The sequence below is a fragment of the Chionomys nivalis genome, chromosome 23, assembly GCF_950005125.1.
Source record: "Chionomys nivalis chromosome 23, mChiNiv1.1, whole genome shotgun sequence".
Lineage (NCBI taxonomy): Eukaryota > Metazoa > Chordata > Mammalia > Rodentia > Cricetidae > Chionomys > Chionomys nivalis.
Genome location: NC_080108.1, coordinates 9,147,884 through 9,163,821, shown reverse-complemented (window position 1 = coordinate 9,163,821; position 15,938 = coordinate 9,147,884). Strand labels below are relative to the sequence as shown.

At 36.3% G+C, this 15,938-nt stretch overlaps 1 protein-coding gene across 2 annotated transcripts in view; it reads right to left on the bottom strand.

Annotated features, from left to right (window-relative positions):
* The window catches only part of Grm5 (glutamate metabotropic receptor 5), a 353,740-nt gene extending 353,084 nt beyond the window's left edge, over positions 1–656 (bottom strand). For both annotated transcript variants that reach the window (XM_057756230.1, XM_057756228.1), the window contains exon 1: positions 299–656. The gene's annotated coding sequence lies outside the window, so the exon portion shown is untranslated. The remainder of the gene's footprint in view (positions 1–298) is intronic.
* Between the last annotated feature and the right edge of the window lie 15,282 nt (positions 657–15,938).

Here is a 15,938-nt window from a genome sequence, read left to right as displayed (position 1 = left end):
CGAAACCTCCCATTCAGCTATACCACAGAAGCTCAGGCTTCTTACTCTAAATTCATGTCTAATTTACTGGGCACATGTCCTTGCAGGGTGACTTTCCTAAACTTACAGGACCTCCTAGCATCCCTGGCTCCACCTGTCCTCCACCTGCCCACTACCTGCCCTCCTGGGTCCCTTTAGTCCAAGCTCCCGCCCCTTGCTTGCTCACTCTCCATCCCTGTGCTGGGGGAGGGGCTCCGGCGGCATCCTACATCCCTGGTAACTCTACAGCTGAGAGAAAGAAAAACAGCGCTGTTCTTACCAGGTGCGCGCCCTGAGCCTTGTTCCCCTGGCCAGCCGCTCCTTTCAAGCTCCCTGCGCTTTCGTAGCGGCCTTGGCTGCTGCTAAAGCGCTAGTGGCTGCGATCGAAGCAGTAGTGGCAGCCAGCAGAAAGGATGCGGGCCCTCGGCGGTGGCGCTCGCTCTCTCGCGCCAGCGCCTGGAGCACGTGCTGCGCCCAGGCAGACGCAGCTGGAAGCGCAGCGCTGGACTGGCTCCTACTCCTGCAGAGTGCGGCTTGGGGCCGCTGGCTCGCCTGGACTCAGTGAATGAGCACTGCTTCTAAAGCCTCGTGGGCTCAGGGTTCAGGCCAGGGTAGCCCTGGACTTCCTCTCTAGCTCATTCCCACCCAGAGATGGAGAAGCAGAGCTGTACTGGGAGGCGTGGGTGGTGGCATGTCACTCAGAGGAAAGATGGGGGAGCAGGTAGATAATCAGCCTCTCTCTGAAGATAGTACTGACTGAAACTCCTGAGTGATTGGGAGAAGGGGTGTCATTATTGCTGGAAGGCAGAAAGGAGGGAGGGAGGGAGGGAGGGAGGGAGGGAGGGAGGGAGGGAGGGAGGGAGGGAGGGAGGGAGGGAGGGAACCATAAGCAGAGAGAGAGAGAGAGAGAGAGAGAGAGAGAGAGAGAGGCTCAGAGAGTAAGTCAGGGAACCTTAGTGGTCAGAAAGACCATTGAACTTAATAGTTTTGCTCATTAGCAATGTCATTTTGCATTTGTAGGCACTTCTTAAAAATGATTCTGTGTCCATCCATTAAAACTCTCTTCCTCTTTGGCACTTACTTAAACGTCTTCCTTCTTCCTCAAATGACTTGACTTCCCTTCCCCTGCTACCCTTAGTCATTCTAGGACCATCAAAAATTCTGAGGTTATCTTTACTTATATTTTAAAAAGAAATTCCTATAAACTACTTGTATGACTTAAACAAAGGAATAATGCCATTATTAATAATACTATCATTGCGGTGCTCATGAGCTCCCAAGGTCCCAATGAGGAACAGAAGGAGGGAGAACATGAGCAAGGAAGTCAGGACGCGAGGGGTGCAGAGTCAGAGGGACTGATCTATTGGGAGCTCACCAAGGCCAGCTGGACTGGAACTTAAAAAGCGTGGGATAAAACCAGACTCTCTGAACACGGCGGACAATGAGGACTGAGGAGAAGCCAAGGACAATGGCACTGGGTTTTGATCCTACTTTATGTTCTGGCTTTGTGGGAGCCTAGCCAGTTTGGATGCTCACCTTCCTAGACCTAGATGGAGGGAAGAGGACCTTGAACTTTCCACAGGGCAGGGAACCCTGACTGGAGAGGGAGGGGGAAAGGAGTGGGGGGAAGGGGAGAGGAGTGGGAGGAGGGGGAGGGAAATGGGAGGCTGGAAGGAGGTGGAAATTTTTTTCAATAAAAAATAAAATAATAATAATAATAATAATAATATTGCCTGGAAAAATCGCGGGAGCCAGGTACTTTTTTATTTTTATTTTTAGAAACGCTATCTTTTCTCATTTTACATACCAATCCAAGTTCCTCCTCCCATTCCACCCTCTCCTCAGAAAAGGCAAGACTTCCAACAAAGTCTAGCACCTTGCTTTGAGAAAGGACTAAGGCCCTTTCTACTATATCTAGGCTGAACAAGGTATTCCCCCTAAGAAATTGGGTTCCAAAAGGTCAGTACATACAGTAGGTATAAATCCTGAGCCAGGGTACTTTCTTTAGCTGAGTCAACTATTAAAAGAGAATGACACTGAATTCAAGGACAACAGTTATTAGTAACTACTAGTACTTGTCGGTGGACCCTAGCAAACAGGAAGATGATTTTTTGATCACTTCAGTTATACAACAGTAGGAAAAGGAAGTGTCCATCTACCACACCGTGTTAAGCATTACAATGGACTATTTCTCTGTACTGCAGAGATATCCACACATACACCTGTATCAGGACAATTAACAACAGAAAATTAGAAAAAGACTAGATGTGTAGCAATGGCTCCATGAACAATAAAAATGTACGTGTACATAATGAACTTTTGTTTTGCTATAAAGGAAACTGATATTATAAAATGAACAGAAAAGAAGTGATGAGCCTCAAGTGTATAATACTAAGTTAGGTAGTCTAAATCCAGGAATACAAAATCAGTATGTTCTCTTTCATGTGCAGATCCTACCCTGCAATGTGCACATGTAGAAATGACTTTAAAAGTAGGTAAAGCCTTAAAAAAAAACAATAACCTAAAAAGCTAGAAAGAAAACCCAAAGAAGGTGAGAAGAGGGACCAAGGGAAGGAGAGGGCAAAGGCACACAAGTGCCATCAAAACGGAAAGAGGACAGAGGTAGGTTATCGTGGGATTGGAAGGTCAGAGAGGAGATGAAGAGAAGGATAATCTAAAAGATACTTTGTTTGAGAATGGCATAATAATGTCTACTTGTGTGTAACTTTAAAAAGTTAAAATGTAGGGTTTTCAAGAATTCTTCATTTTTCTGTGTCTAAAGGCAATTTTAGGTTTTAAGTACAAGACATGAATTTGTTTTCCCTTGGTCTAGAACGTAAAATGACTGTTGGAACAGCATGAGACTCTCTGGACTAGGCACTGTCCATTCAGTCTGTGCTTTAACTTAGTCCCTGCTGTGAAGATGATTGTGGAACTTAGAGAGACCAGTGGTTCCTCAAGAAAGTATCACACAAAGATCATAACTATAGCCATGCTGTCTTTGTTTAGGACAATGTAATACAGACTTTGTGGATTAATTGCAAATACCTAAAAATTATTATTAGATATAGGAGGTTTTCAAATATCTACATATATTTAATTCTCTACTATATCCAAGGCTATTGGAGAAGATGGTGTACCCAAGTCTCAGAAAAGATGAAGCCACCCCCTACGTGTCATGTGTGGCTTCCTATGCTCTAAAAGCTAACATGCAAATAAATTCTAGTGTTCATCAACAGAAATATGTTCAGAGGAGAATGGGGACCCCATTAGTTAATCTTAAATTGCTTAATGATATTTAAAACCATAGCTTCCTTTCCACTTTTACACTGTCTCTTTTTTTTTCTTAAGTTGTTTAGAAGTTATTACTAAATTGACCATTTACTTTCTTCAATTTATTGTTAAAAAAAAACCTTACTTTCTTGGTTTTAATTCTGTTTATTATCTCTAAAATTCTCAGTGCCCTGGTGTACCTGAATCAAAGTTTTTCCCCTTTCTGATTGTTGACTCAGTCTAAAATATTGTCTAATTCAATTGTTATCATAATTGATTATTGTCCATCTTTTCTATATACTAAAATGTAATCTTCTTAAAGAGGGAATTTTTGTTAAACACATTCTAAAGTTCTAGGAAATAGAAAACAGTCAATTATTATTTCAATTATTTACATGAATAATTAAAAAAACTATATCTGCTATGTGTCCAAATTGGCAAATTCAGCCCCATAGAAACACAAAGAGATCTACATTAATCATAAACTGATTGGCCTAATATCACAGGCTTTTCTTATTAACTGATCCTTACATCTTAAATTAAACCATGATTCTTGTCTGTGTTAGCCACAGGACTTGGTACCTTTTATTGGTGAGGCTTCTCATCTTGCATCCTCTGCTTCTGGGTGATCACTGCAGACTCCACCTTTCCTTTTTCCTGAATTCTTCTGTTCGGGTCACCCTGCCTCTACTTCCTGCCTGACTACTGGCCAATCAGTATTTTATTAAAATACAAGTGACAGGGTATTGTCCCACAGCAAACGGGACATGTTTCTCGGATATCAAAGAAGCTGCAATCATGATAAATATTTTGCAACTCTATTGCTATTGACCCATTGAGTTATAAATAAATGACTTTTCAAAACACTTTCTGATGTTGTTCATTAAATTTATGATTGGCATCTTCATAGAAGATTTTATAGTAGAACTAGAAGGATTTTTTACATTGTCATCATCCATAGGATTTCAACACAAAATAAAGCATAACATGAAATTTTAACTAAAAAAAAAAAAATGCCATTTATAGGTCAAGGTCATTCATTGCTTTCTCCATAAAGGAAAAACAGAGCATGTTTTTCTAAATTTTTAATTTTATCCCAAATACAGAGTAAACAATGAGAAAAGAATTTTAGTATTTCAGCACATGAAAATCACTGCTGCTTTAGTCTGTGTTTTCTGGAATAAAGCCCTGTTCTAACAACACTCTTGACACACATAACAAATACAGAAATGCTTCTCCTCACTCTGTGATTCTTGGTCCCTATTAGCTCTCTTATGCCGAGAAACGGACTATCTCATGGCAATTGTTTTCAGAGGCCCTTACTTAAGGGAGTTGGAGAACATCCCTCTGCATATCTGACTACTAGACCAGATTGCTGTTTATCTGTCTGTCTGTCTGTCTGTCTATCTATCTATCTATCTATCTATCTATCTATCTATCTATCTATCTATTCATTCTACAGTCCTAATTGAGTTTTCCCTCTCTCCTCCTCTCCTCTTATTTTCTCCCCCTGCCTACCCTCCATCTGACCACCCGTCAATCAATTCCTGCTCTGTTTCTGTTAGAAAGGGGCAGACCTCCCATGGGTATCAACAATACAGAGCATACCAAGTTGCAGTAAGACTAAGCACCTCTCTTTTTATTAAGGCTGGACAATCTATTATGAGAAATAGTTTTCCAAGACCCAGCCAAAGAGTCAGGGACAGCCCCTGCTCCCACTTCTGGGAGTTCAACAATCAGATCAAGCTACACAACTGTCAGATATATAGAGAAGGCCTAAATTGGCCACATGCAGGCTCGCTGGTTGCTGGTTCAGATTCAGTGGGTTCTTATGATAAAAATTACTTGTTTGTGTTGGATTTCATGTGAAATCCTCGACCCATCTCACTCCTATTTTTTTTCCTCACTCTCTTTAAGAGAATTCCTCAAGCTCAGGATAATGTTTGGCTGTGGATCTCTGCTTTTGTTTCCTTGAGTTACTGGATGAACGTTCTTTGATGACAATTGGAATGGTTTACAATCTGATCACACAAGAGGGCCAGGTCAGGCTATGTATCCATTAATGTTAGGAGTCTTAACTGTGCCATCCTTGTAGATTCGTGGAAGTTTCCTTTGTATCAAGTTTCTACCTAACCTTGAAATGTGCCCTCTCCGTTCACCTCTTTGAATAGTCTTCACCTCCATCTACCCACAAACCTAACTGCCCAAGTTTCAGTTTCTACTTATCCCTAGTCTACCTAGGACATCGCTTCTATTTCTCCTTCCCAGAGAGATCCATGCATTTGGGTAGATAGAGGATACTTTCTTCCATTTCCTTTTTTTTCTCCAAAAATACCATTATAATTTCTTATTTCTCCCCAAAGAAAACAATGATTAACAGCAGCAAAAAGAGGGAGAAAAAAATTCTTTAGAGGAGGGAGACAGGGTGAGAGAATGGGAGGAGAGGCAAGTAAAAGAAGCAATGACAGAAATGAGGAAGGAGAGAAACATGGGCAAATACCATAACATCAAATTTTGCAAAATCATCAATTTTAGGACTGTGCAATTTATACTAAATTTAATAATTTAGTTTTAGAAAATCAAGGGTTAAAATCTATGTTAACATTTAATTGTAAGCCTCATATTCTTAGCTCAAGACTTCTCTTCTGCTCTCTTCCTGTTTCATGGACTCATGTCTGGTTTCCGTAGTGACTGTTTTCATGAGCCTATTAAATAATATAAAAACTGACTTTTTCTCATCCCTTATTTCAAAACCCTGAAATTAGAAATTTACCTCCATTTCTTCAGCATCCCAAGGAATATTGTCTACAACTTAATTACATTTAAGTCAGACAACAAAATCATATTTCTCAATTTAGGCATAGAAAGAGAACAATGAGAAGTTCTGAACACTAATAAACTGTTTTTTATTTTGGTAGAAGTGGAGATAGGTAAATGATTAAACAGAAGAATATGATAGCTTTGTCTTGATTCCTCTGACGGAATGGGTAACAGTATGTTTTATCTTCCATGAACTCTGAGACCTGTAAACCTAAGAACAGAAATGTTATGGGCCCAGAAGCTGTGCTGCATGAGGATTAACTTGATAAACCTTTAATAGATTCTAATTTCTATTAAAATCATCTCAATATCACTCTCCATTAAGTAATAGGACAAATGTATTCATTAATATTCTCCACAAAACTTGACAAGATTGAAAGATTTATGTTTTTAATTTTTGTATAAACTCAAACCCTTAATTTTGTCAGATCCACTGTTATTCATTCAAATTTTTACCTACTTCTTTTGTTTGTCATTTTCCCTTACATTTAGAAACACCCTATTTCAGTTGGAAGCACTTCAGTATGTGCATAACATGAGACAATGAGAGTCTTCCTTATTTAAGCTGGTTACCTCTTTCTTATTCACATAGAGATCCTTTCTTACCCTAAAATGCACCTTAGACATATTATTTTCCAAGTTATGCAAGTTTCTGTAATCATAGGTTTTCATACTACATGGTTATTTGTTGGCTTGAGGATCTGATATTGTTTCTATGAGAACATGGCAGGTTTAATTTCTATGAATGCCTTTTTTCTTCTATTTTCAGCGGTGAGACTAGCCGTAAATGGCTGAGCCAGTCTGAACGCCTGTTTTTCTAATTCATTGTCACACTGGCACCACTGCTTAGGACAGTTCTATCACAATAGCAGAATGTTACGTCTTTACTGAATAAGTACGTGAATTGATACCCTTTCCTTTCCTTTAATGTATTTATGAGAAAAAATTAAGACCTACTAAGAATTACATTTTAAAATACATGATTATATATATATGTATGTATGAGCATATTATATAAAAATCACACAAATATGTAAATATGTACATATGTACACATAAATATTAATATAAAAATAAAATCTTGCTAAATATATAGTAATTGATAATAGAATGATTGAGTTTATTTTTTTTTCTCGGTGCTCATGACAAAATTGTTTCCTCATTAAAAACATTATTTCAGTCAGTAAAGTTTCTGTTGAACAAGCATGGGAATTCCAAGCATCTACATGACAGACTGTGAAGCCCTATAGCCACATTTGTAATTCTAGGACTGAGGAAGCAGAGACACATGCCTGGGTGGAGTTTGTTTGATGATCAAGACAGCTGAAGGTACCTGAATCAGTGAGCTCCATGTTCAGTGAAAAAGCCTGTTTCAAAGAGAAAATGTGGAATGTGATTAAGGGAGATATTTGTACATGCATGTATGCCCATACATGTGCACATGTGCACACACACACACACACACACAATGAAAAACAATTTGAAGATAGAATTATAAAGTCTTCTGGCTACAGTATTATCCTTACAGCAAGATTTTTCAGGCAAAATATAAGAATCCTTGCTAAATTTCAATCACATTTATTTATACAGATATTTTTAATATTGCCAAAGATCTAAGCGGGTACTGTGTGTTTTTATTTCCTGAACTTGGCAGTCCTATATTTAAACCATCTTTTTAACAGGTGCTATGTTCTAGAAAGCTTACGCTCTCGGGGGACATGACGTAGAAAAACAGCGACTGCCGATGGAAAGAGTAAGCCAGATTCCAGTGCTTGCTTTTGCTATGGGAGGACAGGTTATGAGTACATTGGCAACTTCTTCGAGACCAAGCTATCACTCTGAGGTGAATTTGGAACTTATGGGAAATGTCATAATTATGCACCAAAATTATAACTAGAAACCAGGAGCGGGAGTCTCAAAGGGAGACCATCACAAAAGCATTCCTCCAGGTATATGGAGAAATCACTTTGTCCTCTTCGGGAACCCTACAGTTCCTGATATCAGAGCTCCAGTCCTGATTCATTTTTCTTTGCAGATATCAAAGAGATATCATCAAAAAGTGACATTTAAATTAATACAAGATAGTCAGTGACAACATTTTAAAACACATGGATGCATCAATAATGATGCTTCTGGCAGTTTCTATGCAAGTTTGAAAATGATTTAATGTAAAGCAATAATATTAGAATATGATAAGAGCAGCAAATCACCCTTATTTACCTCAGGATTTATAACATCTATCCCAGTGCTTGGCTATGGTTTCACATGAGAAAAAATATTTTTAGAATAAATGAATACCTCTTTATTCTACTAATCCTCTGTCCTTTAGCTTCAACTTTATTTCTAGACTTACTTTCTTCCTAATGATAGCTGGGGTGCTCTCAGTCAAGAGATAAATTTATACGGACTATGGAAAGTGACCAAATTCCAAAGCTTTTCTCAAAGGGAAAATACCACTGGAATCCATGCCTACAGGGAAAAATGATGGCAAAGTTTTATGTATTTGAAAGGGAGTTATCATCTTTGGGGAGGAACATGGACAACAAGGCCATTGGGTAACTGATTATCTGTTCTATGTGTTTTACTGGATGTAGGAAAAATAGCATATCTACTTTTTCCTCTGTGTAAGCGAAGGTCAGAGGTAAGCATTCTTCATTATGAGACAGGTATTCCAGGCTTCATCAATCACCAGATTAAGCCAGGCGGTAGGTGGCACATGCCTTTAATCTCAGCATTTGGGAGGCAGAGGCAGACATATCTTTGTGAGGTTAAGACCAGCCTAGTCTACAAGAACTAGTTCTAGGACAGGCTTCAAAGCTACAGAGAAACCCTGTCTCTTAAAAACAAAAAAACAACAAAAAAAAAAACAGATTTTGATTGAGGGAGCCATTATGGGGCTCAGATTTTGATTGAGGGAGCCATTATGGGGCTAGCAAGAAACCTAGCACAAGAGAAATCCCCAGGTATCTGCAGTGATGACCCTACCTAGGACTTTAAACAGTGGAGAGGGTGCCTGAACTGGCCTTGCCCTATAGCCAGATTGATGAATATCTTAAATGTAGCCATAAAAACTTCATCCAGCAATTGATTGAAACAGAGGTAGAGACCCGCGGTGGAGTACTAGACCAAGCTCCCAAAGTCCAGTTGAAGAGTGGTAGGAGTAGATAGATAGATGATAGATAGATAGATAGATAGATAGATAGATAGATAGATAGATAGATAGATAGATGATAGATAGATTCTTTCATTAATATTATAAATTGTATTTTGTAATGATTTCTTATATTTTCAACATTTTCTTGATTTTTTAGTACTTTACTTGTAATGTTTCCATTATATTAATAGATTATACTTAACTAAGCACTTTATTATGAAATATCATATAAAAACATTTTATATACTGATAAAACAAGTGTTACATATACTTTCTCATTTTAGACATTTTAAGTGCTCTGTTCAATTGTATTAATTACATTTAAATCTCTGCTATACATTTATTTTTATTCCACTACATACATTTGAATGGAATCTTTGAAGTTATCTATAGTTGTCTTGATTTCATTGTCTTCTTTGGAGTTTCTTTCTTTTCAGTGTTCATTATTTCTTTTCTTATTATTAAACTTGGCTGTTCACTAAAAATTTTAATGAAAAATTTCTGGGTATGGTTGGTAATTTAAGCAAGTAAGTCAAAAATATCACTAATAAAAACATGTCATTTAAACAGTGATGTCTTATTTTCATGTCTTTTTTACATTAGTTTTATTATTAATTTTTTTAAAATGTCCCCACAGAGCTTCTAGGATCACTATGTTACATGCCAGTCAAGATTGCTAGATGTTATCTATATGATTCCAAAACACCCATTCATATTTGGAAGGTGTCAATCAAATGAACCTATTAACTATTTATATACTTAACTACCTGAGAATTAACTTAGCTCAATCTTCATGAATTCTAATATGAACATAAACTCATTTTCAGGGTTTATGTTTTCAGGGATTTTATATATTTACTAGAAAACAAAGCAAGCATACACTATTAAATAGCTTTCTTTAAAACTTCTTTGTAGATTATAAGAAACTTATATTTCTTACATTGTGTTCATTTCAGGTTCCTACGTCAGAAGAGCAATATAAATTTTAAAGGCATCTAATGCTCTAAGCACTTGGCGAACAATACTGTAATTAGGAAGAATTATTCACCCCAAGCCATCGCACACAGGAACTCACAGGGACTGGGCCTGCATGTACTAGACTTACACAAGGTCAGACCAGTTGAAATCCCATAACAAAACATAATGATTCATTTCCGTTTGGGAAGTTATTGGCAACTGATGGCTTCTGGGAGAGGGGAAATAGGTTATCTTCAAGGAACTGCCCTGTAAGAGTACCTATGCTCTAGTAGATGGAACATTACTAAGTGCATTTAAAAGAAGGACAGAGAACATTTAGTTATAGAGAAAGTGATGATGGATATATGGGGACATTTGGGGAGTGAATGGAGGAGGACTTTATAAAAATACTTATATGAAATTCTCAAATAATAAAAGACACATTTTTTCACTGTTTCACTCCTACTCACCCTTCAAGTCTCAGCTTAAGTTGTCATTTTTTCAAGTAAACTATAACTCTTCAGGACAAAGGAGTGATTTCTGTTTAAATGCATTAAATATGCTGTATCTATTCACATTTCATTTTCTCTTACAATTGAAATTAAATTAGTAATTGTGTTATTAGTTATGTGTATGATTCTCTCTCTCTCTCTCTTTGGCTATTATAAGACAAATAATGGCTTATGTATGACAGAAAAGTAATAGTCATCCATATTTGGAAACAAAAGGTAAAATTATCTTCATTTTAGAAGATAAGAATCTTATAAAAAATCTTATAAGTAGATTTTTAATTTCACAGTTGACATTTATATATCACAGTAATATATATGTATATATTTCTGAATATATATTCAGAAATTTTGATTTGTTCCTACAGACTCACTACTGTGGTGATAGTTTTGAAAATAATCTTGTTTTCAACAGTATTGAAAATAAAATAGAAATAAGTTTAATCAAACTACCAATGATCAAATAAATTAAAGAATATACAATAAAAGGAATTCTATCATGTTGTTGGATATGAAAATGATTACCAATATTATTAAAATATGCATGTTGTCCAATGTAGTGCACAGTTTCAAAATAATCTCTATTCAATTAGCAATGAAACTTATTTTTCAAGAACTATGAAAATCACGCTACCAGAGGGAAAAAGTAATAATTAATCTTAATCTTGTGTAGCTGTAGATTCTGACAGGCACAGCAATGAACGACATGGCAAGACATATTCAAAGAAGCAATAGTGGGAAGCAGTCAACCACTTTCTTACTGGATGCAAAGCCTACTCCACAAGTTAAAACCCGTAGCTGGCATCATTATCAGGGCAAGAAACTTGTGACTAGACAGTCCATAGGCCTATGAATCATCTACTATTATTTTGCTAAATAGACATACCATTAAAATAACTCTTACTGAATTGTTGATATTTCTATATCAGTGCAAGAGTCTATTTATAGTAAACGACAATTAATACAGACACTCATAATAGAGCAGGATGTAGAGACTAAAAGATTGTAAAATGCTAACCCCCCCCCCAAAAAAAATTCAATACTACACACCCTTCTCCCAGTGCTCAAGGATCAGTATGAAAGAAGGAGCAGAGGGGTGGTAAGTGCTACAGACAGTGGATAAGTACAATAAAACTGTTTTCCAGACACAGCAGGCCAGTAGCACATGTGGCCTTAAAATGGTTGTCATGACATGCATGAGAATTTTGCAAGTTCAGATTAAACACAACTCCCAGCATGGGGAGGGGAGATGCATAAATTTCCGGATTACTCTTAGGGATGATGAGGGAGGGGGACTTGATGGGGGAGGGGGAGGGAAATGGGAGGTGGTGGCGGGGAGAAGGCAGAAATCTTTAATAATAATAATAAAAAAATCCACCTATAGCTGAGAAGCTGCAGGGAGGCGATAGCTTCTGGGAGATAAAGTCAGTTTTCTTCAGTAGCGTTTCCTCTGGTATCTCAACCAATCAAAGGCCACCCATTCCACCATATGTGGACAGCACAAATTATAATCAACTGAATTAAAGATAAAAGAAAATGAACTTAAGCGTGTGAGAATCTGGGAGAAGCTGGAGACAGAGGGTGAATATGATTAAAAATCATTGTAAACAATCATCCCAAAGAACTAGTTAAAAATGAAGGACAAAGAGAAAGAGTAAAAAGACATACTGAAACATCAATCTTAGGCAGTCATAAATTGGCAGGCTGACATTCTAAATGTATCTTACTTCGAGCAATAATATAAGGCACAATAACTGAAAAGTGGCATTTCAGTGAAGAGAGATATATAGGCCAACAAAATTTAATAAAATACCCAGAACTAAAGAACACAATTATTGTCAACTGGTCTTTGAAACAAGGGCACTTGGTTACATAATCAAAAACTGATGATTCTTGCCGGGCGGTGGTGGCGCACGCCTTTAATCCCAGCACTCGGGAGGCAGAGGCAGGCGGATCTCTGTGAGTTCGAGGCCAGCCTGGTCTACAAGAGCTAGTTCCAAGACAGGCTCCAAAACCACAGAGAAACCCTGTCTCGGAAAAAAAAAAAAATCTGATGATTCTTGTACAGGTGGTTCAAGGAAATCTGCGGTACAGATTAGGAAAACTAAAGGTGGTCTCTTCTCTCACACAGTTTATAAAAATTTCTTCAAAATATATTAGATATATAAGCATAATAATTGAAAGCATAAAATTATTAACATAAAACTCAGAGGAGAAACTTTACTCTTTGAGTTGGGAGGACTTGGTCAGACACTGAATGCAAAGGAAAAATAGAAGACATTATTTTACATAAAGGTTTAGAATTCTCACAGAGAAAAAAAAATCAGGTCCCATAAACCACATGGTGTACAGGGAAATATTTGCAAAACAATTATTTACTATCCATATCATGTGAAGAGATTCCACCCCTCATCATCAGGAAAAAAATAAAAAACACTTGATAGAACATGAAAACAGTCCTGCAATAGAACCTATGTAAATAATTTACACAAGTGACCCTCAAGTATAAAACAATTATCACTATCACTAGCCACAGAATAAGACTTGCTAGATAAATGGGTAAGTTTATGAAAGCGTCAGTGTTTATATTTATAAATAAGTATGCAATTCAGTGGCAAAGAATTCAGTATTTAAGAAGACACATTTGTGATATTTAAATGTGAGTATAGACATATTGAAAATCAATTAAAATATTTAGCATCAAAATGCTAAAAATTATTAGATATAAATCAATAAAATATGTAGAAGAATTATAAACTGAAAAACACTAAAAGGATGTTATAAGAAATAAATGACAGCTTCAGTCGATTAATACATATAGTTTATTCATTAATTAAGAAGGACAAAATTTCCTCAAATTGATCTAAAGATTACATGTAATCTTCATCAGTCTCTCAGCACACATTTTCCTTGGTCAAAATTTACAGATTGAATTTAAATTGTGTTATGGAAAAATGGAATACTAGAAGAGTCCAACACTTAAAATAAGAGTACAAAGATGCATGGTGTTCACTGTTCTGTATCAACATTTACTCTAAAATTACAGGTCATGCACAACTAAGAAAGTCCATCAAGTAGATTTCACTTATCTGCACTGAAGAGATTGGATTTCATGGCAGGTAATATGTAAGATGAAAGTGTGTAGTTACAAAATGTAATGAGGGAACAATTGGGATGTTGATAACATTCTTTAAAGTGGTATATACTCTCCGTGATGAATGTTTAGAAGACTGCATTCAGAGAATGCTGAACATTAACTTAGCTTCCACAAAGTATGGTACGAATTGCCTGTGCTGGAAGACTGTATTGGTGAGTCTGATAATACAGAATACCGCCATCCTGTCACGGCAGCTTTCTCATATTCACCTCTTTAATAATCATGCTACTATCATTTCAGTAGTTAGGACTCATTTTTCCATCAAGCACTCCACTTATTTATACACTGAAAACACCTCATTTGAAGATGTACTATAGATTAATCACAACCTTTGTTAATTACAGGTTAATCACCATGGAAAAACCTAAGGGGTAGGAAGACCACAAGTAATGAATTTAGAACTCCTTCAGTCTGAATCATAGTTTTTCCTTCTCTATCAGGGTAGCTTCAGAGTAAGAAGGTCTGTGATCATACTTCCCATATCTGTTAAATAACATCATTAATATTCATTTCTGGGGAGGGCTTTTAGAATAGCAACTTGCATATAGTCATAATAAATAATATTTTAGAAACCTTTTTTCCATCTTTTAATGCCAATATTTCTTTTTTGAGACATTTTTAAACATTGTGTTGATTTTGTACTCAATTTATTTATATTGTACAGGTAATTACATTATAAAATTGTATTGTCATAAGTAAAAAAAATGAAATTTAAACTTACAAGAAGATAAAAGGTAAGGATTAATGAATAAGAATCCAAATCTTTTACCCTCACCATTAATAATAGCAATGTATATACAATATATTTGTAAATGTCTACAAACATTTAACATAACATATCTCTATAGCCTAGCCAGGTTGCATATGACCCCTTGTTGCTTCCATAGCCAGAGAGTGAGAGGTCCACTAGAGATTGTGTCTCCAGCAGGCTATATGCAGTGGGTCTTTATAAAAACAACTGACCTCCACCACAGCAATAAACCATAGATTGCTGCCCATTAAAGATTCCTAGATTGTACTATATAAAGCAGAAAGAGAAAACATACTATTAATTTTACCATGTCACTCCTAAATATCTACACATTATCTTACACATATACTATAATTCTTATATTGTAAAATAAATTCTGATAGTCAACATCTTTATGAGCCATGATATCAATTACTTCACAGTTTATATGATGATTTAGAAAGTATTAAATATCCAGCAATGCAGAAATTACTCAGAATACTTCAAGATGTTATGCTTTATAGAGTTATTGTTTCTTTACCAAATAAAGATTATGTATACCAGTATTTCTAAAACACAACACTTTGTCAACTAGTATCGAAATCACCTGCTATGCACTACAGCTTGATCTTTGGAAATGAGATTCAGGAGAGTAACATCCAGACAAGCCCTGAAACAGTGTGTGTGCTGGTCCTCGGACACTTGCAAGCTCTATGTGTTTGTAGTCATGCAGTCCATCTTCCATATGGACAAAATCTCCTGTGGGATCCTTTTCAGTCTCTGAGAAGAAATTTAATCTAAAGAATCCTTTTTAGTTTAGTTATTTAACAATATCAGTCATCAGCAAATATTTGTTTCATATTTTATTGTATACATAATTAGATATTCTGAATTCATCTTGGGAACTTCTTCATGTTTTAAGATATTCGTTTAGCAAGTTTTCTGGGTGGTTCTGATAGATTACAAAATTTGAGAATTCTAGATAAATACATTAATCATATTTTTCCAAAATGTAACGATATCTGAACTAGATCCTGGTAACGAAATTTTATGTTTGTAACTCACTTAGTAAGCAGAAAGAATGAGAAATTTCATATATTTAACACTCATAGTCTAGCTTCAACAGGAAGAGACTGATTCTTAGTGATATTTCCTTATCCTAAAAATGTTTAAACATCAAATAGATACCAAAATCTATTCTTGAATACTGATAATTAAAAAAACAACAGAAAAATGTGCTTGCCATTTATCTTCTAAAAGCTTCCGTATACCATTAAAAAGATAATCACATGCAGTATGAAAGATGATGAAAAGCACTTT